Below are 21,713 nucleotides of genomic sequence, written 5' to 3'. Positions count from 1 at the left end.
GGCTCCCTGCAGTGAGGCCAGCCGAGACAACTCCTGTGGGAGGTCTGGACAGCCCCATCAGAGCACCAGGCTTGCAGTCAGTGAGTACACCGCTACCCCGATATTACGCCACCCGATATAACACAGCCCGATAGAACATGAATTCGGATAGAACGCAGTAAAGCAGTGCTCCGGGGGGGTGGGCTGCTCACTCCAGCGGATCAAAGCAAGTTCGATATAACACGGTAAAGCAGCGCTCCGGGGGGGCAGGGCTGCGCACTCCGGCGGATCAAAGCAAGTTCAATATAACACGGTAAAGCAGCGCTCCGGGGAGGCAGGGCTGCGCACTCCAGCGGATCAAAGCAAGTTCGATATAACGCGGTAAGATTTTTTGGCTCCCGAGGACAGCGTTATATGGAGGTAGAGGGGTATTTGCAGCAGCCTTTTCAAAACAATTCTTAAGTTCTAAGAGACCTGCTAGAACTCCGAAAGCCCTGAGGTCAGCGCAGAGAAGCACAGGTTAAAGCCGAGCTCAGACTGGCCACTGCCCCGGGCTCCCTTGAGCCAGGCTACTGCAGGAACCTGTCGCTGTTGCTATGTCTGGCAGCCCCAGAGAGCCCCAGGGACACGGCACCCCAGCCCCTAGAGCTACAGATCCCCATGTCTTTCCCAGGAAGCTCTGGGCCCAGGCAAAGCCTGAGTGATTCCTCGGTGGCAGTCTGCTCCTGTGGTCATTACAGAGAGCAGAGCCAATAAACGACTCTTGGGCAGCCTTGGGTCCCACTGGACTCCCCACAAGCCCTCTATGGCTGCCAGTGGGTGCCCCCTTGATGCACCGCACACCCCCATGGACTCTGGGGGTACACCCTGTGATGGGATCTCTGCACAGGCCTTTTGCTGGCCAGCAGCGCCATGTGCCAGTGGATGGGGAGGTGCAGGGGGCAGGACACAGGGTGGTGTGAGGGCTCGGGCGCCACTGACAGCTCTGTTCATGAGGCTCTGGTCTTCGGGGTGGCTGCTGTGAGTGATGCTGTCTGACAGTGGGACATGGGGCTCCTGGATATGCAAATACATTAACCTACAGCAGGCGCTGGTTCCCGAGGGAATGGGGAAGCCTGACACCCCCGCTCCCCCCCAGCCCTGGCATCAGCAGTCTGCCCGAGGCGGAGATATTTCCCCTGGAGTGGGAAATGGGATGCCCAAGACAGTCTCCCAAACCCAAGCGCAGGGAGGGCAGTGCAGCAGCATGGAGTGACTCTGAGAAAGACCCAGGCTGCTCCCTTGAGAACAGAGGGCGAGCGCCTGGCTACAGACAAACCCAGCATCGATGTTCCTGTACTAGGAGCCAGGGAGCTGATAAGCACAGTAGGGAAGCCAGCTGCTAAGCCAGGGAATCATTAGCACCAGCTCATCCATCTCCACTTCCCCAGTCATCTGGCTCTCGGTCCTGCCTCTCAGCTCACCCCACGCCCCGGGCCAGGTGTCCGGCCTCCTCCGCACTGAGAGGATGCTGCTCGGGCTCTGCGTGGAGGGTCCTCGCCTGGCACTCGCACAGAAGGAGAAGTTGTTTTTGCAGTCGCTGGGTATGACCTTTGACCGAGGGAAATGGCCTCTGATGGCAGCCCATGGCCCGAGCGGAGCAGGCCAGTGCCATGTGCCTTGGCTCCCCGGCTGGGGATGGTTTCCATGCAAATTACAGTCATCAGTTAAACAAACTAGGCCCTGGGCACCGTTCCTGCGTCACGCTGAGCTCACGCATTAATCTGCCTGACACATGATGTCATTCGCAGCCACCTGCTCTCAGGGCACATCAGGGTCACCAGCCCCTTCCCCAGGACAGGGGCAGCCAGGCCCTTCCCTTCATGCTGCTGGGCGGGGCGGAAGCGGCCTCAGGGGAAAGTCAGGACACAGGCGCCTGCGAGGAGCCCTGGGCAGGAGCACAGACTGATCCCTGGCTCCAGCCCAGCCAGGGACGGGGTGGCTGAAAGGCCACTGAACAGCTGCACAAACGGGGTCTCCCTCTGGTGCGCGGGCGCAGAGTGGGCAGCACCAGGAACGTGCTCCGGCAGGAGACTCCCCAGGCCCTAGACTCTTCCCATGGGGACTCCTCACTCTGTAGCTGTGGCCTGTCTCCTCTGGGGCTCGCGCTCTGCTGCCCGCATCCTGACACCCTTCGGCACCGTTTCTGCAGAAGCCGAGGTCAGGCGGGACCAGAGACTGAGCTCCAGGCTGCGCCGAGACACTTGTCAGGCCAGGTGTGGAGCTGTATGGGGGTAAGGGGGTGACAGCAGCATCTGGGGCTGGGAAGCTGCCCCCTTTGCCAGTGCTTCAGTATCTCGCCTCCAGCCTGCAAATGCACCAGCCGCATGGGCTGAGAGCCCTGCACGCTGCAGCCCCTGAGAGAAACAGGAGGAAATGCCAGTGCCCTGTGCTCTAGCAGCTGATCAGCACATATTCCTGTCCCCACACCCCCCTGCCCCATGCAGGAAGGGCTGCCCACGGAGTGTCCACTCTGGGCCAGCAGGGGAAACCCAGAATCCTGTAATTCTACCCAGGCTGGGCACAAGTCTTCTCATGCTGCTCTAGAAGGGGTGGGGGCTCATCTGCCCGCTACCCCGGGAGGGGGAATAGGGAGAAGGGTTCCTCCTTCACAATCTGCCTGGATCCCCAGCTCCTTTGCCTTGGCTCTGGGATCCAGGATCCGGGGCAGCTCCCTGCCCTGAGTGGGACTAGGGACACCTGTCACGTTAGCCCAGATGGTCAGCAATGGGGAAGGGGCAGGGTGTCATTTCAAAGGGCTTTGCCTGGCTCCAGGCACAGTAACTGCCCTGCTGCTGCTGCACCTGCTATGGGGAGTTGAGTGAGTGGGCAAGTGCCCCGGACTGACACACCGGTGGAAACGTCGCTCCCAAGCACAGGACACAGCAAGGGTTTCATCTCCTGACTGGGCAGCGAAGATGTCAGGCGCAGGGAGGGAGGGCCAGGCTTGCTCACGTGAACAGGCTCATGTCCTCCTCCACCTCAGGGAGGGGCAGGATGGGCCCGCCGAGAGCAGCTCCTTTTTCCAGCGTGCCGTCCAGCTGCCTGGCTCCGCTCGCATGAGCAAACTTCTTGGCCTGGGACGTGACTCGTTTTGGGGAGGGAAAGTTGTTCATCAATCACGAAAGCAGCGATGGGGTCTCATGTCTGTGACACTGCCATGGCAGCGGTCGCGGCCTGTGCTGCCAAAGGGAACACAGGCAGGGCGCTGGGGTGCTGGCCACGCTGCCCGCCGACGCAATCCGTCTGCAATGCCATTAGCACCGGGGATTTGTTTATTTGAATTGTATATTTATATCAAGCCATTTTCCCCAGTGCAGCAGGAAATTGTTGGAATAGCTACATACCTGGCTGGCCGGCTGAGGAGCAGGCAGCCAAGAAACATACAAGAGCCGGTGTTGCCTACAGCATCTGCACTGTAAGCGGCTCTGCAAGTGCCTGGGGAGCTGTGTGTGGGACAGAGGGGCACAGGCTGCCTTCCACGCCACGGCTCCCAGCGCCACCTGGGGAAGTAACACGTCTTTCCCGGGCAGGCAGCGGCAGCTGCACACCTGTGATATGCGAGTGGCAGGCACGTGTCAGAGACATGGCTGGGGGGACACCGTCTCAGCATGCTCTGCAACTGCAACCAGCAACCCAGGCAGAATGTTCTGTCTGGGTCCCTCATGGCACGGGATGGGAGCTACGCACGATGCCTTGAGTGATGCACGGGGAGCCTCAGGGCACGACACACAGAGGTGCTGTGCACAGTAATCAGAGCCTCGGCCCTCCGGGGCCAGAGTCTAGCCACGCTTGCCCTGCGGGGTCCCAGAACACATTGACAGGAGTAGGCTGTGTGCTTGTGGCCTCACTCCTCCTGGCACTGGGAGTTACACCCGCAAGGGACAGAATGTGAGCAAAGCTATTAGCCTGGCAGGGGCACAGATATTAGGGTGATGGGCACCAGCACAAAACCCTATCCCAGAGAGAGAGGGGATGTGTATGGGGATAGATAGATAGATAGATAGATAGATAGATAGATAGATAGATAGATAGATAGATAGATAGATAGATAACCACTGGCCTTTGCACTCACAGAGCAGATGGTGTATGGAAAACACCCACCGCTGATGCTGTTCTGGCTGCCAGGTAGTCCCCAGATGTGGGGTGAGGGGCTGGCTGTGACCTGTAGGCTCTCCAGTGGCTTGGGACCTGCTTACCCAACAGTCCCCCTCCTTTGCCCATGTAGAATGGCTGCTGTCAGGATCAGGGGAGGTGTGGGAGCTGCAGCCTGCTCGGTTTGATGGAAGGGGCCGGGGGCCAGCACGTTCTCAGCATGGGGCCTGTGGTGTTCAGGGATTGCTGTGAGCCCAGGAATCTGACCAAGCTTGAGCCACTCCATAATAACCACGGTTCCAACTAGCTTTCGCCAGCCCCCGCTAGAGGGACAGGTGCCCACATTGTCCTTCCCGAGCAAAACAGAAGAATATTAACAGCATTGAGAATTTCACATTCTTAGAACCAACCTGCTGTGACACTTCCCGGGGGTACCCAGAGTTGGGAGCCACCTTGCTACCATCTGCCCTTAGCGTGAGGGAGTCTGGTCTTTGCCTGCGAGGGGTAAGCTCCCTGACTCACCAGCCATGGGCAACAGAAGCAGCCCCCTCTCAGCCCATGTGGGCTCCACTTCCCTCTGCAGGTTGGCCATAGGACTGGCCACACATTCCAAGCCCCAAGTGCTCTGAGCATCCCCCTGGAGCATCTAGCCCCTGGGCCACTGGACACTTGCAGTATCACTGCCCCTAAAGGAACCACACACACCCGGTTTACCAGGTACAACTCAGATCACTGCCTCACTTAACACACAGCACTTACATAACTTTATAGTGAAAACAAGTATACGTTTATTTAACATACAGATTTAAGTGACAGCAAGGAGAAATATTGGGAACAAATGGTTACATACAAAATAAAATCATAACACACATTCTAGAAGCTAGACTTACTTAACTAGGTACTGTCATGTCTTAGAGTATCGCCCATCAGTGCTTTTCAGCCAGGCAGGCTGTGATCCTGAAACAAGCCACACTCTCAACTTGTCTTCTCAGTGAAGGCTCCCATGCATCTCCTTGCACTCTCCTGAGGTACCAGACGAATCCTTTGATCTTAGCTGTAAACAGGCCACCCTCTGGCTGTGTGTGTTCCATTCTGTCAGTTTCACCATCTCTAGTTGATTTAAGCTTTAAGAACACAATTTCTGGTACAGATACATAACTTATGAGATATGACCGGCACATACATGTTGCATTTAGTATGACGACCAGTGGGTGACTGCTCTCAGTCGAGACCTCACATGCCAGCCTTTGGTGAATTATTGTGCATATATACAATCCAGAGGATTCCTGTAAAACCCTGTGCCCCCCGTCCTGTCTGCCAGTTGCCATCAAGAGGTCCACGGGTCACATGCACCCCTTACGTTGATGCAGTAGGGCTATCCACTGTCTAATCCAAAGGCATCAGTTCAGAACCTCCTTGCCTGACAGTGCATCAGACACTGCATTTTCCTTGCCTGGAATACGTACAATTCGCACATCATATTCTTGCAGTGCTAATATCAGCAGACCAGTCTGGAGCTGATACCTTTTGTTCTGTGGAGCCTTACCAATGGAGAGTGGGCTGTTAGGAGAATCCTTGATGGGCCACACAATTGCAGAACACTCTCTTTCTATGACAGGGTCATTCTGTTCAGTGGGGTCAGGTTTTTACTTAAGAAAGCAATAGAAATCTCCACCTCCTAGGCTTGTGTTGGATGCACCAGTGCACAGGCCAAATGCCTTGCCAGCTTCTCTGACAGAATTTTTTACTTCACCAAAGCTCTTCTCACAGGCGGAAGCCCAAATCATTTGGCCAGGCTGTGTCCTTTTGCAGAGGCATCATTGCAGATGCACTGTTGCTGAAACCTTTCACAAACCAACGGTAATCATTTGCTGAGCCTATAACAGACTAAACTTGCTTTTACAAGCCAGTTAACAGAGGATTCAACTTTCAATGGCTCTGGGCAAATCTAGCCCCTCCAACCCAATGACCTAGATAAGGGACTTTGGCCCTTTTGCACCATCTTACACTCTGACATTTCTACTGTGAGACTCTTCCGCACAGTTCCCAAGTAGCTCTTACGAGCTGTCCAGGGATGGCTGGTGCTTGCAATGTCACTGATATAGGCCTGAGCACAGTCTTGTAACCTGGATAACACTTTATTAAGGAGCCTCTGAAGTGTGGCTCCTGCATTAATTAACCCAAAAGCTGACACTTTAAACCCAAAAAGGACCAAAGCAGTAATGAAGGCAGATTTTTTCTGTGCTTCCCTGTTCAGGGGTGTTACCCGGGGTTCTTTCAACCCAAAGCTTTTGGTAACTTTTACTCTGTGCGAGGTGGTATCAGGAAATAAATCGGGAGACACGGCCGTCCGACCGATACATGCTGGTACAAACCAGACAACACAAAAGAGCTTTCACTTAAAGCTAAACTTTACTTAGTCTCAAGCACTTACACACGTCCGCAACAGGTTAGTAAAACACCCCCAACCCTTGATAATTACCAAAGCTGAGTGTAGCTCTCGAGTGACACAGCGGCAGGCGTCCGGTGGCCAAATCTTCCATCTGCCGGCGAGGACCGCAAGATGTATCCAGAGGGAGAGTCCAAACAAGTCCCAAAAGAGTCCAACTACCTCAAACTTTTCCCCTTATTTATAAATTAGTAATATAATGACATGTCCCTTAAAGAAAACTTGTTAAGTAAGCAGTTTCAATGGTCAGGCAAGAGGTTCCTTCTGATTACTGATTAACCAGGTGTGGGGTTTTTCCAGAGTTTGCAGCCTTGAGGCCCCAGTAGACATTCCTGGGGCACATCCTGCTCTTCTAAAATGCATGTATCAGCAACTTCAACACAATTCTTATCAGGAAGGACGCGGGGTCAAGCTGCCCTTTCTGTGGCACCCAAACCCCCCTCCCCTCCTGCCTTGGTCAAGCTGAGACTGCTGACTAGGTTGCTTTTAGCAATAAGCCGTAGTGGTTTCAGGCACTTTACTGGTTTGCCAAAATCTCCCCGTACAGGGGTGTCATAGAAATTTCTATGACAGTTTTGGTGACCACAAAGGGACTTCTCCAGCTCGGAACCACTCTGGGGCCCCTCCCTCGAGAAGGACCAGCGCGCGCCGAGGTGAGTTTACCTTGGGTTGTATTGTCTTGGGAGTTGGCCCCCGGCAGGGACGATAAGGAGGACTCTGAGAGACAGACCACAAGCAATGAGACAGATCGCGTTGGAAGAGGCCTCATCAGGAGACGGGTAAATTGTCTGTTTTATGTTATGTGTACACGGGGGTCTTAGACCCGACGGTTTCCTTGGGACAGCCTCGGTGAAATTACTGGGACATCCGTCTGGCAGTTAAACACTTTTAGAGTGCCAGCCCAGTATAAAAACAAGTTTCGGATGACAGGAGATTACCCAGGCAGGAACAGAGGCTGACTGGATAGCTGGGTGGTCTCCCCGGGACATAAAGGAAACCGTCACTGACTCCAGGGCTTTGTTCTCGGTAACACTGCGGATGGTGGAGAACTGAAGCAGGGAATTTAGGAGTCAGTTAGACCTGACATGGGAAATTGTCAGGGGAAATTCGATGCCGGCACACTTCTGGGATGTGTTCTCAGGAATTGGGGAAGGCTTCGCCTCAAAACTTTGAGAACCATCCTGGAAGATTTAAGACCTGAACGAATGAATTATTTGTATTTGTTTTATAGCGCTGCTCCAATTTGCAAAGATAAAGAGTGCACTCTCATGTTACAACAAATTAAACCTCCTCCTTACCAGCAGTGTAGAGTAGAGGAAGATGATTATAGGCCTGTTCCTCCACCAGCTGCGTCCCCTCAACCCCTTCCCATTCAGGTAAATCGGGTGGTCCCAGGGACCGCCTCTGCACCGGTGTAGGATCTGCCTCTAACTCTATCCCGACCCCGAGCCACATTGTATCCTGATCTGCCAGTGGCCTATAATACCTGAAGCCACATTCACAGGCGAAGTCTGCCCGACTCCTCGACCGGCTCATGGAGTTAGTCTCCCGAGTGTGTTCCTGGAGACGTCAATTTCAAGTTAATTAAACAAGAAGGACAGGACCCTCCGGTACTCCAATTGCCCTTAAAACAGTACCCTGTTCCTACCGGAGAGGGTCAGGTTGTTAACCGCTATGTCCACACTCCTTTCTCTATCAGTGACCTATTGAATTGAAAGATTACCACCCCAAGGGTCAGGGACGACCCAGAATCTGTACATAGGACATTGAAAGAAAGGAAACAAGTGCTCAGTCGAGCTCAGGAGTCTATAGGTGATTTACCCCCACCGCCACCAGGACGGAATGCCCTGACAGCAGGAGATGTAACTGGGGTGATCCTAACTGAGATTACAACAATGCTGGAGAACAATGTAAGTTAACCTCTTCAAAGACTGTAATTTTAAACGGAATTAAGAAGGCTGGGCAGAGAACTACTGATTGGAGTAAAGTAACTTCTGTCCATCAAGGCCCAGATGAACAACCCTCAGACTATTATGAAAGACTGATGAAACCTGCTAGGTTGTTTGGGGGTCTAGATCCTGAGGCAGAGGCAAATATGCCAGTGATAAGAGGATTGTTTAGAGACCAGGCTGCAGAAGATATAAGGTGGAGATTAAATGATGTGGAAGGATTTGCAGGGATGCCTCTCTCTCTCTCAGATAGTGACTATTGCCACCAGAGTGTTTAATGGGTGAGAAGCCCGACGAAAGGCTGAGAGGGTGAAGGAAGGAAAAAGGGAAATAAGAAGGTTGGTGGCTGTATTGAAGGGAGCAGAGCCTGGTGTCAGCAGAGGCCGAGGAAGAGGACAAGGGTTCATTGGTAGAGTGGGACCCAATAAAGGGGGGTACAGAGGACTTTTAATTTATTACTGTCATCAAGAAGGGCACATGAAGAGAGATTGTAGACTAAGAGCCCAGGGACAACTTAAACCTCCTCACGGTGTTAATAAGGGCCAAGGTCCAGCTTGGACACCGCCTAATCAACCCTTCCAAGGCGTAATGCAGAATGGGGGACTTTATGACTGATGGGATGCAGGGGGTTCCACGTTGTTATGTTGCCCAGTGTTTTCCTTATCCCGCAATGATCCCCTAGTTCCTTTGATGATTGGAGGAAAACAGTATGATTGCTTATTAGACACAGGAGCCACCCTCTCCACCCTTACTGATTTGGATCTTCCTAAAAGTGGCAAAATTGAACGTGTTATGGGAATTGAAGGAAATCCTTTTCGTTGTCAGATTTCCAAACCTTTAAGCATAAACATAGGGCCCCTGTCTGAGGAACCCGCCTTCCTACTTACCCAAGGACCAACCAGTTTTATTGGGACATGATTTGCTGTGCAAACTCCGGGCTACTATTCACTGCTCTGACCAAGGCATTCTTTTGAGCCTGCCAAATGACTCTGTCATCCCCTTGATGGCTCTAATGAATCCCGAAACTCCTTTACATTTAGCAATGCTTCCCAGGGAATTGGAAACTACTGTCCCACCTTGGGTATGGGGAACAAAAACCACTGACGTGGGATTACTAAAGTCAGCTGAGCCAGTTCAGATACGTGTTAGGACAGACATGGACCCCCCTCGCATTCCCCAATACCCTCTCCCACGAGAGGCAATAGAGGGACTGACTCCCTTAATTGAGTCATTTTTAGGGGGTCATCCCAGATATCATGGGGGCATCTCCCTCAGGGGTATGTGGAATCCCCCACTATATTTTCAGCTGTGTTGCATAAAGATTTACAAGATGTAATTCTCCCAGAACAGTCCACGTTGCTTTTGTATGTGGATGATCTTTTATTATGCTCAGAAACACAAGAGACTAATGAGCAGGACTCGATAGAGTTTTTATGTGCCTTAGCAATGAAAGGACACAAGGTGTCACCCTCAAAGATTCAATATTGCTCACAGGAGGTGAAATATTTAGGGCACATACTAAAACCAGGAAAGAGAAGCCTTGCTCAGGAAAGAATAAGTGCCATTTTAAATGTACCCCAGCCCAAGACAAAGAGACAGTTAAGGGGGTTCCTCGGCATGGCAGGATTCTGTAAGTCCTGGATTCCTGAGTATGGGGAAATGTCAAAACCACTAGTGCAGATGACCACTAAGGATGAACCTGACCCAGTGAAATGGACTAAAGATGCTACCAAATCCTTTGAGAGCATTAAGGCAGCCCTTGCTTCAGCATCTGCCTTGGGATTCCTGGATTATAGGAAACCTTTTACCTTATTTGTTCATGAAAGGGCGGGAGTGGCCTCTGGTGTTCTTACACAAGCGTTAGGATCACAGCAATGCCTGTGGCCTGTTTTTTAGCACTACTGAATCTGTTGCAAGAGAAGCAGTAGAATGTCTTAAAGCCCTGGACACTGCCGCTTTGTTAGTGGAGAAAGCTCAAGAGTTGGTACAGGGACATCACCTAGTGGTAAAAATTCCACATGCTGTTACTCTCCTTCTAAATTAACGAAATACCCAACCTTTCACTAATGAAGGATTGACTAGAGGATCAGTGGATGGTGTAGACCTTGCCTGGACTGAAACTTAAATTCACTCGAAAGGGAACCCCTAGATAAGGTCCCCAGCGCGGGAGCAATGCTTGTTGGCCGACCGGCAAGGCCAACCCGAAGTAGATGACTACAGGACAGCCAAAGCCCTAAACGACTGATATCAGTTTTCGATGGCTATAGAAGATTGGACTGTATTATTTGGATTAGCATTTATTGCTCTTTTTTCTTTTATTTGTTGGTATTTTAACCTATTGTGAAAATGTTTCCTCTGTTGATTTTGTTGTTTTCCCCTTCCTTTTCTTATGGCCATAATAATTTCATTAAATTTAGCCATGTGGTGAGGAATAGAATCCCAGAATGGAGGAATGACTCATGTTGGGTGTGCACCTTGGTGCCTCCCGATGCGGAATGAGGACTTTCTTTCCTTCCTATCCCTTTGATAGCTGCAAATATTACTCATTCATAGGTGTATGTTACTCCCCATCAGGCTACGACTCATACCTAGCAACAAGAAGATATAAGCCCTAACTCCGGGTATTTGTTAACCTTCAAGGCGCAGGGTGAGTGGTGTCCTGGGGAATGGGCCAGGCCTATTTTTAGGGAACAGTACTTGCAAATACTATGTGGGCCCAGATGGTGATGGAGAGTGGGTCACTCCCCTTGTTTATTGTTTTGACACCACTGACGACATTAATCACAAGGGTGCCTGTGCCAATAGTGTCTGCTATGAAAGCTGCACTATGGTATGGGAAAACTCCAATGGACAATGTCTGTATGAAGGCAGGAATGTAGAGACGGAGACATCTCCTCGAAGCACAGGCCTATTGGGTTTATGGGACATTATACACCCCTGTTACAAAAAGCGTTGGGAGTGACATGGGATACTCCTCCTGGCCCTGTTCCAGCAGGGTTCGGTTCTTACTGGGTGTGTGGGAATAAAGCCTATTGTACCCTTCCAGTACACTTCTGAGGGTCTTGTTATCTTGCCTGGTTGTTACCCCCACTCGTATTGTGAAGCAATTACACAAAGGCAAGTTTAGAAATGTAAGGGACACTAGCAAACCTCAAGCTGAAGAGGATGCAGCCCTTGAACCAATGACATGGACATTCCCTAATAATCGCAGACTTAGGAGAGGGGTTATAAGACTCCAGGGTATTTTATAAATTATGGCTAATGAAACTGCTACCATAGTTACAAATCAAGCCACTGAGCTTAAGCAACTTAGACAGTTAGCTTTACAAAATCATACGGCTTTAGATATTTTTTTGGCAGCTCAAGGAGGAACTTGTGCCCTCATAGGCCAAGAGTGTTGTGTATTTGTGAATGACACCTGTAAAGATACCTTTGACAGGGCAGCCCACTTAAGAGACATCGCCCGAGACAGGTCTGCTGAAGGTAGCTGGATACATGATTGGTTTGATGGTTTATTTTCCTGGTTCCCTTCCCGAACAGGCTGGTTAAAGGGACTCCTGAAAGGAGGTGTTATGATTTTACTGATGATTGTGTTTATTTTTGTGTGTGTTTAAACTGTCCATGTGCAAAATGTCTAAATGTGCTAGGACAGCTAGCAAATCGAAGGGGATATTTCTCTCTTTACAAGAAAGACGGGTTTTGGCAAAGGCGGAAACCACGCCAGATGCTGATATTCTGACCCCTACATATTTGCTGTAATACTCCTACTGCTGTGAAAAGTGTGATCATGAGCCCATTATATGGGTCATAATCAAAGGGGGGAAATTGATATAAAATTATTCTACTTAACTGCCAGGGGGCAAATTTATCACGTACACATGGGAGAAAGAAGAAGGACAAAATGCAGGGTCAGCTATAGGTAGTCAGGGAGTTCCTTCAAGAGGAAATGTAGCCAAACTCCAAACCTGGAGACAATGGACCTTTCTGTGCTTGCGTCCTGTAGATAGCTAACCGCTCAGTTTGCAAAATAAGCAAGGAGGAAGGGGCAAATAGATGAACAATAAGAGGGTCATAAGAGGGGTAGATACATGTAGCTTGCTAATTATGTATGGTAATGATGGCAAATTTTGGCCAATCATAGAGCGATAGATTATCATAAGTGTGACAAACTGGGACTGTTCTTACTGTGGTCTTTGAATGCTGACAGGGGAGTGTGGCTAGGATAGTCTGCATTGGGGGATGGGAGACTGACCGGAGAATACCTGAGCATGTAACATGAGAACCCAGGAAGGGGTTAGAGGCCAGGTGACACCTTTGCCCGGGAAACTGAACAAAGGCTGTGGGAGGGGTCACTGAAGGGAGAGTTTCAGGAGCTGGCTGGTGGAATGGCTGGGAGGCAGACAGGGCTCTGACCTCCCAAGGGGGCTGGGGTGCCCGAGGACCCCAAGATGGGCCTAACTGAGGGGGGTCCTGTTGTCTGTGCCTGCAAGACCTGTCTTGGACTGTGTTCCTGTCATCTAAATAAACCTTCTGCTTTACTGGCTGGCTGAGAGTCATGGTGAATCGCAGGAAGCCGGGGGTGCAGGGCCCTGAGTCCCCCATACTCCGTGACGATAAGCAACTGCATATAATGCTTTGGTGTAAGTGTTTTCTTTGTTCTTGCTGACTTATGAGCTCGAACCCAATTGCAATTGAAATAAATGGATCGCCCCTCCCGGGGCTCCTTGCTTGATTACCTGTGTCCATCTCTCCTTATTCCTCAGCTGGAACGGACAGAAATTTCTATGACGGGGGATGTGCCAATACCCTTTTGCTAAATCCAGAGTCTTCGGAACCGTGCCCTGCCAAGTATCTCGCATGTCATCAGTTCTGAGGATAAGGAACTGTGACAGCATTGTCCATCTCCAGGAGGTCAGTCCTTACAAAATTAGCTAGCACTCCCTCTGCCAACGATGAAGTCTCTGCCTTGAGGGTATCTGCATTCACCGGGGCGGATAGGGGAGTATATTTGGATCCCCCATACTCAGGGCTTTGCTTCTTCATATGTGCAAGCAAAAACACTTTCTTGGGCCTTCCTCTTGGGCTGGGGTCTGATCATTACCATTACCAGGGGGTGACCGGTACTGGGGTGGTGTCTCTGTTTTCCCAGGAATTAAATGGGGACCCCCTTTTTCTTTGGGCCCTGTGCTCTACAAATGGTCTCCCTTGTCTGAATAAATCAGCTGACTCGACTGACTCTGCAACAGAAGCTGGGGATTTTTCCCCACACTGCAGCCCCTCACCTCTCCTGAGCAGACATCAAAGAACTGCTCCCGAGCAAACAGATCTACCAATTTGTCATCAGTTTCTGCCCCTTTGCTCTTTATCCGTTCCCTCAGATAACCCCTCTTTTAGGACCATAATCCCTTCATTTAGCCAGTTTTTTGAGGTTTCTAAACTTTAGGCAATACGTCGCTGGAGTAATTTGAAACCTTTTAAACACGGACCCTTACACAGATCGTACATCACAGCCTCATTTACAGCCATATAATGAACACCTGCAAAGCTCTGCCAGTCAGTCTAGTCCCCGGGGATGTTCTGTACCCTGACTATCCTTCCAAAGGTGGTCAAATAGATTTGATGCACTCGGTCTCCCTGTAAGGCGGGCACAGGTTGTCCCAGTGAGGCAGCACTAAAGTTATAACTGGCCAAGACAGAGGGTCAGAAGGTGGAAAGAGCAGAAAGAGCTAAAGAGTTGGAAGCCGAGGAGCAGCCATGGGAGGCAAGGAGAGCAGTGCTAGAGGAAGCCCACCAGAGACGAATGGAGCTCCAAAACCAGCAAAGAACAGGAGCTGGAAGCAGAGAAGCAGCGGCAGGAGGCAGACAAGTGACAGGAGGCAGCAGAAGCCCAAGAACAAGCAGCGTGAGCTTAAAAGCTGGAAATGCAAGACGGACCCCTCCTCCCCAGGGATCACACAGCTGGGACAAACTGCCCGCGTTACACTCTCGATCACATCAAAAAATATTTGATCACCTTGGGTTTCTAAGAGGACCCCTCCCTGGCCTCAGGCCCCTTCGGTGAATCAATCAGATCTCCTTGCTGCTTATCATATTCCATGAGTAGATCTCTCATCCAGTCCCCATTTTGCCCTGTGACATCTAAGCCATGTTCTGTACAGTTTTCTCAGCTGTGATCAGTTATGTTTAGCACAGGTTTGTGCCTTACTCATTCTGCGCTCTCCTTTGTCCTATTTCCCTTACCCTAAATAAACAAACAGAAAATAACAAACCAGAACCTTTTCTTCATTTGTTTCCAACCTTTGTACTTTTGAATCTCTCAGGATCTATATTACCTAGTATATAAGCAACTGGAGTGTGGCCCTTAGTTAGCCAGCAAATGGGGTGCAGCTCCTGCCAAGTACACCCCTGTGATGCTTCCCGGGGGCCCAGAACTGTGAGGCACTTTGCTATCACCTGCCTTTGCACGAGGAAGCCCTTCATGAAGTGGTGGCAGCTCCCGGGACCCCACTTCATGCAGAATTGTTCGTTTTGCCTGATCTGTCTCGTTCTACGTCTGCAAGTCCCCGGTGTCTCTGACGTCCATTTCTAACAGCGCAGGCAGGCTTGTTTGCCGTTGAACAAAATGTCGACAGGTTCGTACATTCCAAGGCCCAATCCGGTTTCGCTGCAATATCTTCGAGTGGGGCCAGCTCGCAGGAATGAGAACAATGGGCTAGGACAAGTACCCAGAGTTTTCCAGCCTATGTACTCAGACCTGAGTAGGGAAGGAAATAGACTTCTGGGAGGGAGGCTGGCTCATCTTATCAAAAGAGCTTTAAACTAGGAAGTTTGGGGAGATGGTTGGGAGATGCACAGTTAATCTCCACGCCAGTTTCCGGTATTGAAAAGCTGAGTGTAATAAGAGGAGACATAGCCGGGGAGATGAGATTGGACATAGGAGGGACAGGGGGGACGAACACAAAGAGGCCCGCAACATACAGTGCTAGTAATGGGAGACAGGCTAAACGACATACATTAGGCTGTTTGTACACCAATGCGAGAAGCCTAGGTAATAAAATGGAGGAATTGGAGCTCTTGGTCCAAGAATTGAAACCGGATATCGTAGGAATAACTGAAACGTGGTGGAATGGCGGTCATGACTGGAACGCAGGTATGGAGGGGTATGCGCTATTTAGGAAAGACCGGGATAAAGGTAAAGGTGGGGGGGTGGCATTGTATGTCAATAGTGAAATAAGCTGTAAAGAAATAATAGTGGATGGAATAGATAACACAGAGTCCGTCTGGGCGATACTCAAGCTGGGTAAAAGTACTACTAGAGCCTCTCCGGGGATAGTGCTTGGGGTGTGCTATAGACCGCCGGGATCGACCCAGGATATGGATAAGGAATTGTTTAATGTATTAAGGGAGGTAAATACTAATAGAAACTGTGTAATTATGGGGGACTTTAACTTCCCGGATATAGACTGGGGAACAAACACTAGTAGCAATAATAGGGCTCAGATGTTCCTAGATGTGCTTGCGGATCAATTCCTTTATCAAGTGGTAGCTGAGCCAACGAGGGGGGAGGCCATTTTAGATTTGATTCTGGTAAGTAGTGAGGACCTTGTTGAGGAAGTGGTAGTGGGGGACAACTTGGGCTCCAGTGATCATGAGCTAATTCGTTTTAAACTAAATGGAAAGAGTACCAGAATTAAGTCAAAGACTAGGGTTTATAATTTTGAAAAGGGCAATTTTAACAAATTAAGGGGACTGGTAAGGGAAGTGGATTGGGCAAATGTATTAAGGGACCTAAAGGCAGAAGAAGCCTGGGATTACTTTAAGTTAAAGATGCAAGAGCTGTCAGAGGCCTGTATCCCCAAAAAGGGAAAAAGATTACTAAGCAAGAGACTTAGACCGAGCTGGATGAGCGACCGGCTGAAAGGGGCGATTAGGAAAAAACAGAAAGCGTACAAAGAGTGGAAGACGGGAGGGATCAGTAAGGAAACTTACCTTAGTGAAGTCAGAGAATGTAGAGATAGAGTGAGAAAGGCCAAAGGCCGGGAAGAGTTGGACTTAGCGAGGGGAATTAAAAGTAATAGTAAGAGGTTTTACAGCCATATAAATAGGAAGAAAGCAAAGAAAGAAGAAGTGGGACCGCTGAAGACTATAGCCGGAGAGGAGATTAAAGATAATCTAGGCATGGCGCAATATCTCAATGAATATTTTGCATCGGTGTTTAATGAGGCCAATGAAGGTATTAGGGATACTAGCACCGTTACAGAGGGGCATACGGGATGGGGGATTACCGCATCCGAGGTAGAAACAAAACTAGAACGCCTTAATGGGACTAAGTCGGGTGGACCGGACGATCTTCATCCGAGAATATTGAAGGAATTGGCGCGGGAAATAGCAGGCCCATTAGCGACTATATTTAATGAATCTGTAAACTCGGGGGTAGTCCCGTTAGACTGGAGAATAGCCAATGTGGTTCCTATTTTCAAGAAAGGGAAAAAAAGTGACCCGGGTAACTATAGGCCTGTTAGTTTAACATCAGTAGTGTGCAAGGTGCTGGAGAAGATTCTGAAAGAGAAACTAGTTGAGGACCTTGAAGTTAATGGCAAATGCGATAAATTACAGCATGGTTTTACGAAGGGCAGATCGTGCCAAACGAATCTGATCTCCTTCTTTGAGAAAGTAACGGACTTATTAGATAAGGGAAATGCGGTGGACCTAATATACCTGGATTTCAGTAAGGCGTTTGATACAGTACCCCATGAGGAACTATTGGTTAAAATGAAAAACATGGGGATCGATATGAAAATCCAGAGGTGGATAGGGAATTGGTTAATGGGGAGAATGCAGCGGGTCGTATTAAAGGGTGAATTGTCGGGTTGGAGGGAGGTTACTAGTGGAGTGCCTCAAGGTTCGGTTTTGGGACCCATCTTATTTAATCTATTTATAACTGACCTCGGGACCGATTGCAAGAGTGGGCTGATAAAGTTTGCGGATGATACGAAGGTGGGAGGAGTTGCAAACTCGGAGGAGGATAGGGATACTCTGCAGGGAGACTTGAATGAGCTTGTGAATTGGAGTATCAGAAATAGGATGAAATTTAATAGTAAAAAGTGTAAGGTGATGCACTTGGGGACGAATAATAACAATTTTAGTTACAAGATGGGGACGCATTGGTTAGAAGTAACGGAAGAGGAGAAGGACCTAGGGGTCCTTGTGGACCGCAGGATGACTATGAGTCGGCAATGTGACGTGGCGGTGAAAAAAGCCAATGCTGTCTTGGGATGCATTAGGCGAGGTATATCTAGTAGAGATAGGGAGGTCCTGCTTCCGTTGTATAAGGCGCTGGTGAGACCTCATTTGGAGTACTGTGTGCAGTTCTGGTCTCCAATGTTTAAAAAAGATGAACTCAAACTGGAACGGGTGCAGAGAAGGGCGACTAAGATGATCAGAGGAATGGAAAACCTGTCGTATGAAAAGAGATTAGAGGAGCTTGGGTTGTTTAGTCTGACAAAGCGAAGGCTGAGGGGGGATATGATTGCTATCTTTAAATATATCAGAGGGGTTAATACAAGGGAGGGAGAGGAATTATTCCAGTTTAGTACTAATGTGGACACGAGAACGAATGGATACAAACTGGCCGGGGGGAAGTTTAGACTTGAAATTAGACGAAGGTTTCTGACCATCAGAGGGGTGAAATATTGGAACGGCCTTCCGAGGGAAACGGTGGGGGCGACGGACCTGTCTGGTTTTAAGATTAAGTTGGATGAGTTTATGGAGGGAATGGTTTAATGATAAAACATAGTAGCCAAGGAAAACCAAGCAATGGTACATGAACAGCATAATGGCCAACAAGGGTCAGGCTAGAGACTCTTGCCTATATGCTCGGGGTATTACTGATCGCCATATTTGGGGTCGGGAAGGAATTTTCCTCCAGGGTAGATTGGCTGAGCCTCTGGAGGTTTTTCGCCTTCCTCCGCAGCATGGGGCAGGGATCACTAGCAGGAGGGTCTCAGCCGATTGAAGTCACTAAAACACAGGATTGGGGACTTCAACGGTAGAGTCCAGGGAAGGGTCTTGCGGCCTGCAGCATGCAGGGGGTCAGACCAGATGATCATAATGGTCCCTTCTGACCTTAATGTCTATGAGTCTATGAGCTAGGCCTACTTTGCTCCAGGATGACATTTTTGCCTGGGCCATCAACATGGCTCCTTCCCTTGGCTTGGCCTGTATTTTTGGCCTCTGTGACAAGCCTTCGTCAGTCAGAAACGCTTCTGCGGTTGCACTTGCTTTCTGCACTTGGTGTTACAAACCTCTCTCTGCTTCGTGACATTGCTACGCGGAGAGCAGCACTCCTCAGATTTCCTACGGGTACCCAGAAATCACCTACTGCAGGACAGGCCCAACAAGGACAATAACAGAACACCACTGGCCATCACATACAGCCCCCAGCTAAAACCTCTCCAGCGCATTATCCACAATCTACAACCTATCCTGGAAAATGATCCCTCACTCTCACAGACCTTGGGAGGCAGGCCAGTCCTCGCTTACAGACAACCCCCCAACCTGAAGCAAATACTCACCAGCAACTACACACCACACCACAGAAACACCAACCCAGGAACCTATCCCTGTAGCAAACCTCGTTGCCTACTCTGTCCCCATATCTACTCTGGCGACACCATCAGAGGACCCAACCACATCAGCCACACCATCAGGGGCTCATTCACCTGCACATCCACTAATGTCATATATGCCATCATGTGCCAGCAATGCCCCTCTGCCATGTACATTGGCCAAACGGGACAGTCCCTCCGCAAAAGAATAAATGGACACAAATCGGACATCAGGAATGGTAACATACATAAGCCAGTAAGTGAACACTTCAATCTCCCTGGTCATTCTATTACAGATTTAAAAGTCACTATCATTGAACAAAAAAACTTCAGAAACAGACTTCAAAGAGAAACAGCAGAACTAAAATTCATTTGCAAATTCAACACCATTAATCTGGGCTTGAATAGGGACTGGGAGTGGCTGGCTCACTACAGAAGCAGCTTTTCCTCTCCTGGTATTGACACCTCCTCATCTATTATTGGGAGTGGACTACATCCACCCTGATTGAATTGGCCCTGTCAACACTGGTTCTCCACTTGTGAAGTAACTCCCTGCTCTCCATGTGTCTGTATATAATGCCTGCATCTGTAGCTTTCACTCTATGCATCCGAAGAAGTGAGGTTTTTACTCACGAAAGCTTATGCTCTAATAAATCTGTTAGTCTTTAAGGTGCCACCAGACTCCTTGTTGTTTTTGTAGATACAGACTAACACGGCTACCCCCTGATATCAGATTTCCTAGTCAGTCTCTCTGCCTGAGGGCACTGAAAGCTCCTGAACACATTGTACGGGGTGGGGTCTGCGCTCGCCCTCTGGCCGCTTCGACTCCCCTGGTTAGGTTGCCACGCTGTGCAGTTTATTTAACTTCCCTCCACCAGCTCCCCTGACGGAAGCACTATCTGCAGTGTCCCTTGTCTCCTCAGCCCGCCCTGGGGCCGAGAGGAGAAGCAATTTCTCTTCCCTGAGAGCGCTCTGAATGTGGGCTCAGCTAGCCCTCCCCTCCCCCAGCACATCCTTCCGGTGCCGTTTTATCAGCCCAGCTGGTGAGCCCACAAAGCCCACGCTCAGGGGACCTAGTTAATGCCCGAGTGGTCAGAGTGCCGGCTCCCCTGCTAGCCCCCATCACTCTGTCACATGCCTCCCCTCTTCAGAATCAGCCAGGGGCTCCCTCCTGACTCTCTTTCCACCGGCACCCGTTGCTTGCCAGTACAGAGCGAAGTGCTGTTTGCACCTTCCCCACTTGTATTCCGCATCTCCCAAGAGGGTCAGCTCTGGTGAGGCTTTTAACGGCTCCAGGGATTTTCTCTACTCGTTTACTCCGGGCCCCACGTGGTGCTCAGTGAGCGTTCTGAATCAGGGAGGCTGACCAAACTCTGTTTCCTTCCATACCTGAGCTCCAGCTGATCAGCTTTGTGTAACATAACATAGCATCCACTTCCAACTAGCTCTGGCCAAAGCCCCCTCCAGGCTTGTCTGTGCTGGAACCTACATCCTCCCTGGTGCCCGGGGCTTGGATTCCTCACCTTTGCAGCATGCCGAGAGCCGTCCTTTTCCAGAGGCATGGGAGGAGGGGCATGGGAGTTATCCTGTCTCCTCTGGGGGAGGCACTCCCTGCTCTTCCCCAGGCTGTGTGTCGCACACCTTGCATTGTATGAATTTTCTCCATACCAGTGCTCCTGTGGCAGGGCTTGGCCCATCACAGGCATGAGGAAAGCACCATCTGCTCCTCTCCAGCTGCCCCACCCCACTCCTGTGACACAGCACAGCCACAACCCCAGTGAGAGCAGGCCTGGAGCTGCTTGTGTTCCTGGAGCAGTGCAAAGCCACCAAGTCCAGCTGGGTATCTGGCCTCTGCCCCATGCCATTAGCACCTACCCCCAGGCCTTTTTAATAACAAATTAGAGTGCCTGCATGAATGAATGAATGAATGAATGAATGAATGAATGAATGCTCCTCTGATGGGCAGGGCTGTGCAAAGCCTTTGTCACCAGGAGAAACATAGGTTCATAGATTCCCAAACTACACCTGTAACCCTTCTGCCCATCTAAGCTGGCAGCAACAAGGGCCGGGTTCTGTATCTAGGGGTTCTGTTTCAATAATACAATGCAAAACCAGCTCGAGCCCCCACCCAGTGACCTGGGACAATTACATACCACCCCCTGGGCGCCTCTAGGAGGCAATACTTCCCCTCTCGCAAGCACGGAGTCCAGAAAATGTTTAATAACATGAGGTAAACGACATCAGCATTACATTGGAAAAACACCACAAACAGGATTCATAACACAAACCATGAGCAAAAAACCCACCCCAGCAAATTGGGCTGTGTCCTTTCCCTTTGGTTCTTGAATCCAGCAACCCAAAAATCACCCAGAGTCCCCAAAGTCCAACACCCCAAAAGTCCAACAACCCCCAAAGTCTCTGTCGCTGGTCAGTGCAGCCCCAGAGTAAAAGGGGGGCACGCAGGGTGTTAAGGGGCACCTCACGTGATCCGAGGCTGGCCGGCTGTCTCTCCGTGGGGTTCCGCCGCAGCCTTCACCACAAGCCAGTCCACTTCCTGCCATCCCATGAACTGCTCCGCTGTACAAGCCGCTCCAG

Source organism: Malaclemys terrapin, chromosome 18, assembly GCF_027887155.1.
Source record: "Malaclemys terrapin pileata isolate rMalTer1 chromosome 18, rMalTer1.hap1, whole genome shotgun sequence".
Taxonomy (NCBI): domain Eukaryota; kingdom Metazoa; phylum Chordata; order Testudines; family Emydidae; genus Malaclemys; species Malaclemys terrapin.
Note: the sequence above shows the minus strand (reverse complement) of the source record.